Raw genomic sequence first — 16,326 nt, 5'->3', positions numbered from 1 at the left:
CATTTTAATTGTTCAGAAGAAGCAAAAATACGTCACACTCCATCCCTCCATGGAGGGATTCACGTCCCTAAGAGCAGAAAGCTGCCTTTTACCCTTGTTGGCCTGGTCCTACAGAACTATCAATATTATGTCCATCTCTTGGAGCACCCCACCATCGCGTGCTGCCTGGGATGCACAGCCCTAGAAGGATGAAAACCAAGATCGAAAACATCAATACGCACTACGTCGCGCTTGCGGCTTCTCTGCTGAACATTGATCCATCTTCTCCTTATCTCATCCTCCCACCCTTCCCATCCTACAGATCTGTTTCTTCCCCGACTATCTTGTCAGGAGGCTGCTCCACAGCAAGGTCTTTCCGTGTGCTGGGCACCGCAGATGAATGCAAGAACACAATCTTTGGTTGGAATCAGTGGGAACAACATCGTTATAGGGAGGAATTAATGACAACTGCCTACCTGTTGTTGTTGGGTTTTTTTTGAAGCCATCGTGTATGTAACTCTCACGATGTAAGTACAGGAATATCATGCTAAAGAATTAGAACGTAAGGGGTGGGTTTTCCTTGTTTCTATGGTTATAAGCAATTTTAATGACCAACCTAAATAAAAAAGCTGGAAGAGAGAGAAAGTAGGAAGGAGTGAGGTAGGCGTATAATTTTGATTGACAGGACATAGCATAACTAGTTAAGATCTGTCAAATGTCTGCCTAAGATCACAAATCCTCAGCACATTGTATGGCAGAAATAATTAGTCTAAATGCACGGCTTCACAAAAACCTTTCTTACACAGCAAGATCGGAGCTCACAATTTCAGATTCCCCACATCAAATAGCTGATAAGATAAATACCAAGGGAGACAGGGTAAAGACCAAAAAAATATATACATATATTAATTTTTATTATTTGTCAGATTTTCAAATGCTACCATGCCACAACAGCTTAACTTTTGCTCCTGGGTCCAAAAAATACAGCAAGAGGACAGCATTCCCAAATCATCAGCTACAACAACAAACTACCTGAAAGGTATTATCAACTGCATCACTTCAGAATCACGTTCAGTGACGTATAAGCAGAGTAAGACAATTCCTGCCTTGAAGATGTAAAACTGGGAGGCTGAATGCATAGAGAGTTGCACATAGATTGGAAGGGAAATATTAGGAAGCACGGAGGCAATCTTGCTTGGCAAGACCAACAGAAACACCAGCACAACAGTCTGCTGTAGGTATTTCAGGAAAAAGAAAAAAAAAAAAAAGAATTGGGGAAAATTAAGGACAACCCTATAAATACTCACCAGCAATGCATCAAGAGGGAAAAGCAACACAGCAACAAATATGTGAAGCATTTGAAAGTCAGAAACAGAGATTCATGACCTTGGAGAGAAGACTCAACATCTCAACAAGACGTAAAGCAGCGCACGAAGGGCTCTGGAAGATGCAACCAGCAGCCTGTGTGTAATAACATGAAGATGCAGGACGCAAAAAAAGGACTGACACAACAAAGATGCAAGACACACCTGAACCAAGCTAGGAAGATATTTTTCTTTTACTTGACCGGCACTGTCAAGATACAAGCAGGACACGGTGATCTTCAGCACTTGTGAGAACACGTTATATACCACCACTTTTGAAGTTTCTGTGTACTTTCTTTCATGTTTTACAGCACTGCTATTTTATCAAATGTTGTTTGACTTTTAAGGAGGAAAAAAAAAAAAAAAAAGATAAAAAACAGGCCGAGAGGATGAGGTTATGAAGAAGGGAAGTCAACAGCTCCTGAGATGCCTGCCAACAGGAACTGCATTTAAACTATCCAATTCTGGCAGAGAACAAACTCAAAATTTGATATTTAGAAGTCTTATGGTGTTGGAATGTATAATTAAACTAAAAGGACACAAGTGAACTAAGAGCTGATCAACACAAACTTGTATCAAAATCAGGAGAACGTGTTCCCAGGAAGACTCAGCCACCTGGTTTTTCCATGGTACATGGAAAGGGAAAAAAATCTACTTTATTTCCACTGAAGATCATCCTCTAGCCTCTAAAAGGTACAAATCTGTACAATCTCAGACAGCTAAAAAACAAAATACACCGTAAGAACTTGCCTCGTTTACGGCCAGTTTGCAATCCTAGAGAAATATATTTATTGTGACACAGGTCAATGCTTGACAACGTCCAGTATTCACAATGCAAGAATGATGAAAACACCTACAAATTAGTATTTCTTGAAGAACCACTGCAGTCTCTCCTCAAGAATTGGTATAAATGGAGGGCTCAAATTGTTTTTCTGCCTCATCACCTTACTAGAGCAAGTCCAAACTGTCTCTTAAAATTTTCAATTTGCGAGTGAATAAACTAGACATGTATGAAATGTATTCATTCACTGGTTCTACCCTAACCAAGCATTCACACATTGTTGCCTCTAACTAGCAGTATATAAAAAGTCATACAAAGCTTTCCTGAACTGGGGAATGATTCCTTGAATCCAAATGAACTCTTAAGAAGACAACCAAGACTCCTCCAAGCTCCAAACCAAGATCCAGGTCACATTCTCCACCACTGTGTTGGACACATTGGCTTTGTTCATGTCCAACCATATACCCCATCAAACCACCATGAACCACAAGTCCAACACACACCTCAGCACAGGTTCTTTAAGTCTCAGAAAAAAACACGTGCAAAGGCAAAAAGTGCTATAGGTGCAGTCTACCAACTCTCCTATCCAACTGCTGTGGACACTAATGCCCCCCTGACAAAAACATCCAGTCAACTGCCCAAGAAATACCATGAAACCATATAGCCACCCAACTGTAGCTGCTTGAATACAGCTGAGCTTGGGTTGGATGCAACTGAGGGGAAAAAAAAGGAGAAATGATACTTCTGACTTGCACCGATGGACAGAGGACCAGCTTGGACAGCCACAGATTGAGAAACACAAAGCCACTGTTTTTAATCTAATTTATAGACATCACTATTTCCTTCCCAGTAGTGCCACCAAGAACACAGTAACCATGAAGATAAAACTGAAAAAGCAATTTATATTATATCCAATACTCCTTACTGAAAGGTTTCAAACAGCCAGGCTACCTATCAGCAACTTGAAGACAAAAGCCAAAGTAGCACTGAAGCAGCTGGCTTGAGCTCATTTACTACCAGGTAATACCTCCAAGCCTCCCAGTCCAACTTTGCTGCCATCAGAGCCATCTCTTCCCTGGACAGTGCCCAGGAATCGCCTGTGAATGCAATACAAGTGGATTTACTGCTTCTGCAACCCTGGAAACTCAAGTTACAGAGGTGACGTTACATTTCGTTTTGCCAATGCTAATCTAATACCTTTTTAAAGGTGCACACGTTTCACTGTGTTGGCTTCCAACACTGAATTCCTGGCCCTGCTAAGCTTCAGAATAAATGAGAGGAGTGTGCCCTCTGGGCGAAATCCCTTGCTGTAATCTGTATTCAAAACACACCACTCCAGAGCCTTGCGCACGTTGCCAAAATCGCCTTGAGGTTTGCTCTTGAGATGGCAATTTGCATATCAACATTTTGCTGCAGAGATTACCCAATGTCCCCGCTATTATTTTAATACTCAACTGTGGGCGGCCCCCCGAGCGGTGCACAGAAGCACACGCTAAAAATACCCGCCTTCCCCACTGGCTCTGCACATGACCACAGCTAACACCGGCTCGGATGCGAAACTGGGAGCGACGGCAGCCATCCGCCTCTCGAGGATGCTGCAAGAGCACTCCAAAGTGCCGAGAACCAAAGGGCTCAATAAAACACACTGAGAACCAGAAAGTACCTCTGCACGGATGGAGGAGAGATATGTACGGCAGCTGGAGGAGGAGAACTGCTGGAGGAGCTGGTTTTGCAGCCACGGAAAGCAGGAGATATTTATCGAAGCACGAGACGTACTTGGGAAAACAAATTAAGAGGTAATAAAGGAAAGCAGGAGAGGGAGGCATCACCGGGGACATGAATTTAAGACTCTGAAAGGAGAAAGGGAAAGAAAGCTCGTGCGAAGAAGACGAGGGGTCCTGGCTGAATGTGAGCATGGCCTGATTCATGCCCCAGAAGGGAGCTCCCATTCCCCATTGGCAGCACTTTGCTATGAAAGCACACGAAAAACAGCAATTGCAAGCTTTTCTATGCCTTCCTCCTGCTCACCCAGCAAAGCCGGGTCTCAACAGTAGTAATTATTTTTGGCAAGATGTAAACAGGTCCAGGCAATGAAACCAAAAAACAGTTATTTACGAGATGCAAGGCAGGGAGTCGGCATCGGAGCCCGGCTATCAAATCAGCAAGCACAAGGTCACTCTCATCTGCTTAGGAGAGCAGTTATTGTTTTGTTTTGTTTAATTTTTTTTGGAAACTGGTGTGCAAGCCTTTGCTTTCAAGGAGCATGGCTTTATATTTTCATCCACCCTTCTGCCAGCAAAGAAAAACAGCAAAACCTGAGCCTGGGGATGTTGCATCCCAAGAGAGCTCAAGAAAACAGCAGCATCTCAAGCCCACAAAGTGACCATTGCGGAAAAGGCAAAAGGTCCTTCTGGACTTACAAGGGCCAAAGGGATGCTAAAAGCCAAGAGGCGCCGGAAGGGAGTAGACAAGAAACCCAAGGTGATGAAGACCTCTAAACTGCTTTCTGCACCCCATCTTTATGTTCAAATGCCTCACCAACACAATCAAGACCCGTAACTCTGTCTCTAAACAAAAAATTAAACTAAATCTTATTAATTAAAAGAATACCAACAATACAACACACTAGCAATGGAACTGGACCAAGAGAGAAGAGCACGTTTGGACATCTAGCAGTCCATGAGATGAAATAAACTGAGTGCAGAAAATAGGACAAATATATAACAGAATAACATACAAAGCAAGGGAAGAATAAGAAAAGACACTCTTGGCCTCCACGCAGAAAGAGGTTCTTTATAATTAAAGTTCTGGTATTTCCATGAGGGGAGAAAAAAAAAAAAAACAGAACTGAAATATTTTCCATTGCTCCATGTTTGTGGCAAAGGAGAAGAAAACCATCCACTTGAAGCTCTAGCAGCGATAATCAGGAGGATATTACACTATCTATAGTGAAATTGTCAATCTGCTTTTTTGGATTCACCAGTGCATCTGTCACAGCATCCCATTCTGTTGTAATATCCCGGCGCTGTTCACACCACTTCCTAAGATGCATTTCCAAGGGGGCTAGTTTAGGTACTTGGCTAGGATAGCAATCATTGTACTCTGAGAAAAATGACTTGTACCTATGAAACTTTCCTGTGGTGCATGATCAATGTTTAACAGGTCTTTTGAAAGCTCATAGTTGTTCTCTACCACAAATATGTCAAAAAGCAATAATTCTGGGACTGCGATGCCCACATTTTGCCACCTATTTGCATTTTTAGGCGCACTTAATGGAAGTTGAAGGCCCTCTACTTTGAGAAATCGAGCCACTAAGATGTGGTGGCATACGCACAACTTTATGTTCAGCAGTTTTAGCGTCATAAAAATCTCGTTGATCATCATTAAGAGAGGTCCTAGTAAAATAATAATTCCACTCTGTCCAGTGCAGCTTCAGCAGAGAAATGACTGAAGCCACAGAAACACAGAAGCTTAGGTTGTCAGTGATGAGTTTTCATGGAATCACAGAATATCCTGAGTTGGAAAGGACCCATAAGGATCATCAAGTCCAACTCCTGAGTACACACAAGACCACCCAAAAATCAGACCCTGTGTCTCAGAGTGTTGTCCCAATGCTTCTTGAACTCTGGCAGGCTCACGGCCATGACCACTGCCCTGGGCAGCCTGTCCCACTGCCCAACCACCTCTGGGTGCAGAACCTTTCCCTAACCCCCAGCCTGACCCTCCCCTGTCCCAGCTCCATGCCGTTCCCTCGGGTCCTGTCGCTGTCCCCAGAGAGCAGAGCTCAGCGCCTGCCCCTCCGCTCCCCTCATGAGGGAGCTGCAGGCCGCCATGAGGCCTCCCCTTGGCCTGCTCTGCTCTGTGCTCAACAAATCAAGGCACATCAGCCACTTCTCATGTCTCTTCCCCTCCAGACCCTTCACCATCTTGGTAGCCCTCCTTCAGAGATTCTCTAATAGTTTTATATCCTTCTTATATTGGGGTACACAAAGCTTCACACAGTATATGAGGTGAGGCTGAACCAGCGCAGAGTAGAGAGGCTTCCAACTCTACAACTCACAGTAGAGGAATAACAAACTCTTTAAAAAATGGCATAAAACTAAACAAAAACTCATGCAGCATATTTATATATATCAGAAATATTTATTTCTACAAAAATATTTTATACAACATATATATTTATATAAATTTAATTTCTCATACTTGTTCTCTGAGCACCTGCTGCCTGAGACTGATATTGGGGCTTCACCATCAGCAACAGGCAGGCGAGAGATCTGTTGGCAATATATTAAGCAGACAGAAGACATCAAAACATTTTGAATAGCTATATGCCTTATCCAGCTCTTTAGCAGAATGTTTAAACTTATATAGATCAGGTATTTTAGAAGTTAGGAGATGCTAATGAAAGTCTACAAATTGAACAGTGACACAAGGGATCACAAATTAATTGCTTTGTGGGGAGGAAAAAAAAAGCCACAGAATCGTAGAATGCTTGGGATTGGAAGAGACCTCAAAGATCATCTAATTCCAATCCTTCTGCCACAGGCAACAACACCTTCTACAACACCTTCTACTAGACCGGGCTGCTAAACCATTAAGCAAGAACTAAACCTTAATGCAGCTTTTGATGGCAGAAAATAATTTCTTCCTAATATCTGATACAAACCTATACTCTTTCAGTTTAAAGACATTACACTCCTTGTCCTGCCAGTACAATCCCTCACAGAGTCCCCCTTCAGATTTCCTGTAGGTCCCTTTTAAATACTGAAAGCCACTATAAGGTCTCCCTAGAGCCTTCTCCAGTCAAAACCTGCAGTAAGGTTTTGTTCTTGTTTCATTAGGCTTTGCAGGAAGAAATTCTTCACTACAAGAGTGGTGAGGCCCTGGTTTCCCAGAGAAGCTGTGGATGACCCATCCCTGGAGGTGTCCAAGGCCAGGCTGGATGGGGCTTTGGGCAGCCTGGGCTCTTGTGAGGTGTCTCTGCCCATGGCAGGGGGTTGGAATTAGATGGACTTCAAGGCCCCTTCCAACCCAAGTGTTCTCTGATTCCATGAAAAGCTAAAGATCTTCAGGACCCAACAGAACAATATATATCTACATGGAAGATTTAAAAAAATAAAAAAGAAAAAATGAAGATCCATCTATTTTTCAATGCACAGCATCTACTCTTATATAAGATGATTATTTTCTTTTGCCAGCTGTGAATAGAAAACAGTTCATCAGAGTTAACTTCATGCTGTTTTAGCAATTGTTTTGTTTTGTTTTGTTTTGTTTTTTAATAAATGGTTTCTCATTATTAAAGATCCTTGGCGAAAAGAAGGTCATTCCACGTACGGTTTCTCAGCAAGACCATAATGGTCTGAACAAGATAGACTGCAACAAGGAGCATGCTGGTCTCTTCTTCCCCCCCATCCTCATGATGGCATGGCCTTGAGTAGTCGCAGGAGAGGTTTAGATTGGATAGTAGGAAGAATTTCATCACAGAGAAGTTGGCCAAGAACCATGGAAATGGTGGAGTCCCCATCCCTAGAGGTTTTCAGAAGATGTGTGGCTGTGGTGTTTAGAAACATCGTGTAGTGATGGGACTCAGTAGATCATGTTGACGGTTGGACTTGATCATGAAGGTCTTTTCCAACGTAGACGATTCTCTGATTTTCAGTCAATGGTGGGACATAAAAGAGCCTTTGTGCCCAGCTAGCACTGAAAGCAAATAATCAGCATTATTCTCCTTCAAAATTTTGAAAAACTCCTCTACTTCGGGAACAATATGCTCCAACAGAAACAACACCAAAATTGCACAAACTCAACAGCTCATCGCCTGCAGCTCCCGGTGCCAGGCGGATGGAAGCGCAATAAATAAGGAATAAAGGAAATCCATCACGTCCATCGTCATATTAAATAATTACCCAGTGAGTCAGCACAGTTCTGTTGGGTTCCTGCAGCCTCATCTCTATTCCCCATTGCCAGGCAGATGCACAGCAGCACTTCTCTCCCCATAAAATTGCAATATTAGAAGAATTCAGAGCATAACAAAACCTCCAAGCTGGGCCAAGGAGGCGTCCACCTGGAGAGCAATGTCTAGTGGGCAGGGATGCTGTGAAGCATTTGGTAATAATTCAGCTTCAACAGATTCACAGTTATCTACAGTTAGTTGTGGCCACTGCTCAAATTGATAAAAAGTCCTATTTTTCACGGCTAATATGTTTTCTGAACAAATTATTCATGCTGAAAATTTCAATAGTGGTTATTTGCTGAGGACTAAATTCAAGGAGGAAATCTGGATGTTGAGTGCTGTTCTTTGAATAACACTGGGGAGGGAAAATTGTTTGCTCACACTGAAGATGCTCCGTTTTGAAAAACCTCTATCATCTCCAACCTCATTTCCTACACCTCAGCGTTTTCTCCTCCACAAAAGTCTCAGCTGATGCTTTGTACTCGACAGCCTGAAAACTCTCCTAAGACTTTTCCTCCAGAAAGTTTTCCCCAAATTTTGAGTCATCATCGCATTGCTTGTAAACCCAAGGAGACATCATCTGGTCTTCTCCAAAGAACCCAAAGGACTTATTTTTCTCCTCTAAGACATCTTCATTTTTGGACACATGAGCACCATTGCATGTGAATCGTGGTCACAGTCATGAGATATCACATGCAATCCATATCACATGGTAAATAAATAAGGGCTTTCAGGGATGAAAAAAATAATAATAATGGGAAAAAAAATAAGAAAGGTTAAGCTGTGTTTGTGGTTTTATGTCTCCACCACAAAAGCTCCTTTCCAACGTCTTCACATTTTTGTTCAAAGCAGCCATTGAGAGCAAGCTTGAGGGTTCCTACGGAACGTATCAGTTTGGCATCTCACATGGCAAAGGGAATGACAAGTGGCTTAACCACAAAAATTTGGGTCTCAACTCCCCCGGAGCTGTTATTCACACACACGAAAATGGACGCTCCATGCAGAAGCAAAACAAGAAGGTTCATTTAACGAGGCCCTGGGCAACCTCCTCCAGGTGGCCCTGCTTGATCCTTTTGAGATTCTGTGAAAACAACGGGAACTGGGGAAAGCCCTGGTCCAAAACCTTGCTATACAGTGGTTTCCTTTTAAAAAAATAATACAAATATAAATTCTTTGCAACTTTTTGCTTGCAGTAGCCCAGGAGATGAGTAACCAAAGCAAGTAAATGCCCTTTGGGAGAGCTTTGCCCCCAGCTACGAATCCCATCAAAGAAGCATCACAAAACAACATTTTGGGGTGTTTTTTTTAGACCCATCTTCAGAATATTTCCCTGAACAATTGACATATTTTTCTGAGCAACTGATAATATTTTTAACAATTGATAATATTTTTCCTACCAACTGATCACCAATCTCCGCTTGCTGAGGGTGCTGCAAGAAAAACTGACAAGAATATGGAAAAAAAAAATCCATTCTTCCCTCTTTCTAACGTTAATTATTTTTTCATTATCAGAAACACTGGGAGGCAGAGATGTGCCCATGCATTCCAACAACGACACGGCACCTGCCTACTGAATTTCCTGACTAGTGAACCTACCAAGAAAACGAGTTTTAAATAGAAACCTCCCTGCAAGCGTTAAATCAGATTAATTCTTTTACATTATTTTAATCTTACATACCATTTGCAAGGCAAGCAGGAAAAAAAATAATATAAAAAAAAAAAAAGAGCAGGGTTCTTATCTTGACCACGTTCCTTTTTCGGAAATGCTGGGCTTTATTAAAACCCACAAATAACCTTGGTGACAGCAGCGCTGCTGGTGAGGTGGGGCTGTGGCACGTTTCATCCACAGCTTTCCAGGCACTCAATGTCAAGCACTGAGCATCCTTCGTCCCTGCAGCACCAACCTGAATTTCTGGCCAGGTTTTGTGGAGCTGCGGGTGCCAGAAAGCGCACTGCAAGATGAACTCTGAAGGGCTGGTGATGCTGCTGGAGGAGAAGTTTTGCAATCCTATACCAGCAAGTGTCGGGGTTTAGGCAAGCTCCAATGCTTCGTTTTGAGTCCTGTTCATGCATCTGGGTGAAGTTTGGGTCTTGCCATAGGCAAATCTGCTTGGAGAGACACCACCAGCCACATCCCACGTGGAAGGGACCAGTTTTCCATCCATCGTGTCTCCAGCACAGGATCAGGCGTGGACATTAAGTCTGGTTCAAGCAGCCTTCACCCTGACCACGATGACCCCAACCCTATATAAAGCACACACAGAGGCTCCTCCTGCAATCAGCTGTCATGGATTTACACCATCAGTTGTGGATTTACACCATCAATTGTGGAGAGACCAACCTCAGAAGATCCCTGAAAAGCCAAGCAAGAGCCATCTCCCCACCTGATGCAGCTGAATAGGAAGAAAGGCAACAAAGGCAGCAAAAGTAAATTCAATTTCTTCAAGTTCTTTCCATTTTCATCCAGCAGAATGCCTTTCTGGTACAGGCAGGGAATCAAAAGCATTTATTTTTATCTTGATATTATTTACCCTTTCCCGCTTGCTATTTAAATATCCCTGAATTCCCAGGAAAATCAGCAATTCAAAATACCGTTCGATATATATTTATAAGCAGGGGGAAGCTCAGAGCCGTTCATTTTCGACTTGCTCGCTTTTTTTGTTTGTTTTATTAGATTTCAAGTGCCGTAATGTTGACGTGCCAACTTCTCGAGAGGCACAAGTTGGAGCCAGCTGATCCTTCAGGTCCCTTCCAACCCAAATTGTTCTGTGATTCTCACCTACTACAGATTCTTGACCAAGAGATAAGACAGGATGGGGATAAAAGATTTAATATTCAAATCCCTGTCCCACCAGTCTCTCTAGGCAAATTTCCAGTTGTTTTCATGCACAAGAGGCAACTTTGGACTGCTGGAAATCTGCAGAGCAGCGTTACACAGCAAAAATACCCCAAAAAAGTGCCTGAAGTGACTCCCTGGTAGATGTTCCTGCTCCAAACACTAGCCCTGAGCACAAGATTTTGAAATATCTCATTGCCAGAATCGCTGCCTGCCCCTTATCCAGCCCGTGCCACCCAAAACATCTTCCCACCCATCATTTGGGGACACGAGCCAAGGAGACTTGGGGAGGAGCAGGGATGGCAGAGGACGCACAGTCGCATTTCCACTTGAGCTCAGCCTCTCCTGCATCCCTTACAGCCACATCAGCGGCTTTTTTTTTTATTATTATTATTATTTTAATTGCATTAACAGACACAAGCAAAACAGCAAGGCCTGGCTGAACGCAGCGGAGGGAATTTGTTGCTCAGCTGATGTCTGGAGAGAGGGAATCAGCGCAACAACAGTGCCCTGGAAAAAGGCAGGGATGAACCTGGACAATTTGGAGGCTCTGCCACCCACCTGCCATGCTGGCTCCTCACCCAGCGCTTTCACAGCCCCACTGCAAAGCTTGGAAAATGGTGCAAAGGTGGGATTAAAACCAAAACCGCAACTTATTGCTATAATTTTTGACGAGGAACAAGGGGAGAGAGGGGAAGTAAAACTAATCCAGGTTAGTTCCCCCTTTGGAGTCCATGCACCACTAAATCAGTGCACTTAAAATGCAAACAGCAAAAGGTTTTGCAGGGCACATTTGGCACGCTCACAGCAGAAGGAAAACGTTCTTCTGGGCTGCAAAACCTTCAGCTCTTTGCTAGGCACGCAAAGACGACAGAAAGGTGATTTTCAGGTGCTGTGGGTTCAATGCACCACGCAGCCAAGGCTCAACGTACTGAAATCTCAACGTATTTTAAAACACAGGCACACCAACTGAAGTTTCTGCAGGGCATTACCCTGAAGGTTATAAAAATACCACCATACCTCCCAAGCAAGGTTTGAAGCAAACCCAAAGTTCTTATTTAAGTGTACCAAGGGTGCTGGAGCAGTTCCTAACCCGGCCATCACACCGCTGCTCAGTCCCATGTGTTTTGTTGGGTGAAGGCACTGCAGGGCAGTGTCACTGCAGCTGGTGGCAGGGGACAAAGCTTCGTCCCCACACATGGGCTGGGTGTGCAAGGGGCTCCCGTGCACAGAGGCTTCCTGTGCATGGCCAGAAAGCCTCCAGTTTGCACATGCACACCCCGTGCAAGGCCAGGAAGTCTCCAGTAGGCATTCTCACACCCTGTGCAAGGCCAGCAAGCCTCTAGTTTGCACACTAAAGTGTCCTGTGCATGGCCATAAAGTCTCCAGTTTGCATGCACACGCCCTGTGCATGGCCAACATTCCTCTGCTTTGCATTCTCACGCCCTATGCATGGTCTGAAAGCCTCTACTTTGCACGTGCACACCATGTGCAAGGCCAGCAAACCTCTGGTTTGCATGTGTACGCCCTGTGCAAGGTCAGCAAGCCTCCACACGCACACACTTGTGCATGACCCCAAAGTCCCTAGTATGCATTCTAACTGCCTGTGCAAGGCCAGAAAGTGTCCACTTCTCACACGCACACCCTGTGCAATGCCAGAAAGTCTCCGATTTGCATATGTATGCCCTGTGCAAGGCCAGCAAGGCTTCACTTTGCATAATGAACACCCCATACAAAGCCAGCAAACCTCTAGTTTGCCCACGCACACCCAGTGCATGGCACACCCAGTCCATGGCCAGCAAGCCTCCAATTTGCACATGCACACCCTGTGCAATACCAGAAAGTCTCCAGTTTGCCCATGCACACCCTGTGCATGGCCAGCAAGCCTCCACTTTGCATATGCATGCCCTGTACAAGGCCAGCAAGTCTCTGGCATGCATTCTCACGCCCCATGCATGGCCAGAAAGTCTCCAATTTGCACATGCACATCTTATGCATGACCAGCAAGCCTCCACCTTGCACATGCACACCCTGTGCATGGCCAACAAGCCTCCACTTTACACATGCACGCCCTGTGCAAGGCCAGCAAGTCTCCGACATGCATTCTCATGCCACGTGCATGGCCAGAAGTCTACAGTTTGCACACGCACACCTCGTGCAAACCCAGCAAGCCTCCACTTTGCACACGCACACCCTGTGCATGGCCAGCAAGCCCCCACTTTGCACTCTCACGCCCCGTGCAAGGCCAGCAAGCCTCCAGCACGCATTCTCACGCCCCGTGCATGCCCAGCAAGCCTCCGCTTTGCACACCCGCGCCCCGTGCAAGGCCAGGAAGCCCCCGATTTGCACACGCACGGCGCGTGCACGCCCAGCAAGCCCCACTTTTGCACACTCACGCCCCGTGCACGGCCGCAGGGCCGTGGTGCCAGCTTGCACTCCCCCTCCCCTCCCGCCCCCCGCCCCACGACCGCGCACCCCGCGTGGAACGAAGGGGGGGGGAGGGGCGGGGAGAGCCCAGCGCGCGCCCCCGCCGCCGCGCGCGCGCGCGCGCCCCTCACCTGCCGCCGCGCGCCCGCCGCCGGCACCCAAACATCACGTGACCGCCGCCGGCCCCGCCCTCCCCGCTCCCCTACCACGTGCCCGCTCCCCTCCCTCCCCGCCGCCCGGGTGAGCGGCCGGACTACAAGTCCCAGCGGGCATTGCGAGGTGTAGCCCCGCCCCTTGTGCACTCGGTGGCCAATCGGGGGTGAAGGCGGCAACCCCGCCTCCCGTCCCCTCAGAACGTTGCTCGCCTGAGGGGGTGAGGACGCGCCTCAGCCCTGCGCTCCGTCAGAGGCCTCTGGGCTCACCCTGAGGCGATATTTCTGTGCTGTCGCCTTAAAAAAAACAGAATTTTAAGGGTTGGAAAAGAGCTCCAAGATCATCTGGTCCAACCATCGCCCTACCAACACTATCACTATGACATGAAGTGTTATGTCCAACCTCTCCTTGAATACCCCCAGGGACGGTGACTCCACCACCTCCCTGGGCAACCCGTCCCAGCGCCTGACTGCTCTTGCTGAGGAGAAATGTCTCCTTATTTCCAACCTGAACCTCCCCTGGCACAACTTGAGGCCATTACCTCTGGTCCTGTCACTGGTTACGTGTGAGGAGAGGTGGGCCCTCAGCTCCCCACACCTTCCTTTCAGGGAGTTGCAGAGAGCAATGAGGTCTCCCCTGAGCCTCCTCCAGACCAAACAAGCCCAGTTCACTCAGCTGCTCCTCACAGGACTTGTGCTCCAGGCCCTTCACCAGCTTCATAGCCCTTCTCTGGGCACACTTCAGGGCCTCGATGTCCTTCTTGTAGTGAGGGGCCCACACTCGAGTGCTGAACACAGCACTCGAGGTGCGGCCTCACCAGAGCAGAGCACAGGGGGACGATCACCTCCCTGCTCCTTCTGGCTGCACTATTCCTGATACAGGCCGTTAATTAAAAGAGGTGTTACCACTTCATTAAACAACAACATTTTAGCACTGGATGAGCTGATTCTCCTTCAGTATTTAGCAGATGATCCTGGTTGCCCTGTGAGGAGGGGATCGTGCCTTCCACTGCAGCGACACGGCGCTTAGCGTTCAGCGCATGATCAGCAGCAAATAAAAGCTGCTGAGTTGCTGCTGTTAAAGCGCTGACCGTGGGTGAAATGCTGTTGAAAACACCACGATTTGTGGTGTTTCCAAGACCAGCTCAGGCGGCTTTCCCAGCAAAGTGGTTTAACAGACCGGCCTGGCACACACAGCTCCCGCTGTACCTGTACTTATTTGCTAAGTGACAGAAGCTTTACTTAAGCGAGCTGGAAGTGGTTGGCTTTGCAAAAGGAGTTATAAAGCAAGGATTTTCTTCACAGGGCCTTTAAACGACAATTCATTTTAACAAGGGGCTGACAAGCCAGCTGCCTTTTCAGAAATGTAATTCTTTACTGATAGCCCTGCCAAAAAAGTTTTAAAAGGGCTGAGGGGCCACCTAAGCCGCTATAAACTTCTGGGCTTTTACAGCACCAAGCCACCATCAGAGCATTTTTCTCCATCTTTTGCTGCATTGGTAAATCACTTATTTGTGTGGTCTCAAAAGAAAATCCCTAAGGAAAAAGGCCATAAAAATGCACTGATAATGAAATACAGCTGCAAAATCCTCTGACCACAGTTGCACGTGCAAAACGCTTGGCTTTTGCTGAGGGGTTTTCTTCGGAAAGAAGAGCAGGTTAATCCTATGAGAAGCAGAGATCACAGTTCAAAACTCCTGAAAAATTCAGGAAAGTCCTGTAATTTACAGTACAGATCATATTTACTTTCATTGGGAGCCTCATGAAAGTAAATAAAAAAATATATAAACATATGCCAATGTAAGATACAGACAAAGTATCACAATTACAGTAAGATAAAACTCATATAATGTTCTGCATCTTGCTCATTGTGCATATTGTAGTTGAAGAAATACTGCTTGATCAATAAGCGTGTTGTTCATACAATAATAATACTGTGCAATTAGGACAATTTTTATTTGAAGACTTTGGGCCTTACATTCATTCATATTGTGTGCATTGGGATTTGTCCTTGCTATCAGCAGCTGCTTATTGATCTCATAGTTTTCAAAATGAGGCAAGGGTAGGCTCTTGGCATGGTGCGGCAATCTGGCCTTTAACACAAACAGGCAAGTTGTCTTGCATCATCTAAGCCAGTACTTTCTTTGAATTGAAGAAAAAATATTATCAATTAACAGCCTTGTTCCATCCTATAGCCATAAGGGATTGCTACTGAGACTGTTACTCAGCTAGGTCGACTCTATTTTTAGGGGATTCCTTCCAGTATTTGAGAGGAATTTCCTTCTGGCTCACAAGTTTATTTTGTGAATCTCCTTAACTCATAATCTTTCAGTAGCTATACTGTTAGGGTACTCATAGAAAGGTTATCCTCTTGTCCTCTAAGTTACTTTTTCCAAATATGTGTTTATTTGATTTTCCTGTAGTAATACGTCCTGGCTCTTCATCAACCTCCATTGCCACTGTCTCTCTTTCTTTTTCTTTTCTTTTTTTTTTTTATCACCTGATGAGTTTCTTTGTTCGATATATGATAAAAGAAATCACGCATTTATGAAAACATGATTGAGAATGTGATAGAAAATGGTAAACCTATGATGGTCAAATATCTTGGAAAATATTAAAAGAGCAATATCTCTCCTACTAAGTTTCAGTGTAAGGAAAAAAAAAAAAAAAAAAAAAAAGAACAAATGTAAATTTGTGTTAAATCCTATTATATTCTTACATATCACCCAGAGGGGTTTCATTCCCAATAAATTTTGCAGTACTCTTCCACAAGGCAGGAGAATACAAAGCATAACTTACATGAAGAGGAAGGGATTGGCATGTGGATCGCTCAG

At 45.1% G+C, this 16,326-nt stretch overlaps 1 protein-coding gene across 4 annotated transcripts in view; it reads right to left on the bottom strand.

Moving 5' to 3' along the window:
- The window catches only part of TSNARE1 (t-SNARE domain containing 1), a 448,956-nt gene extending 435,400 nt beyond the window's left edge, over positions 1 to 13,556 (bottom strand). For 3 of the 4 annotated variants that reach the window (XR_011807322.1, XM_038174847.2, XM_038174848.2), the window contains exon 1: positions 13,472 to 13,556. The gene's annotated coding sequence lies outside the window, so the exon portion shown is untranslated. The remainder of the gene's footprint in view (positions 1 to 13,471) is intronic. The other variant, XM_038174849.2, reaches the window with a different exon arrangement.
- Between the last annotated feature and the right edge of the window lie 2,770 nt (positions 13,557 to 16,326).

This window comes from Anas platyrhynchos, chromosome 2, assembly GCF_047663525.1.
Source record: "Anas platyrhynchos isolate ZD024472 breed Pekin duck chromosome 2, IASCAAS_PekinDuck_T2T, whole genome shotgun sequence".
NCBI lineage: Eukaryota > Metazoa > Chordata > Aves > Anseriformes > Anatidae > Anas > Anas platyrhynchos.
This window is presented reverse-complemented; position numbering and strand designations above follow the sequence as displayed.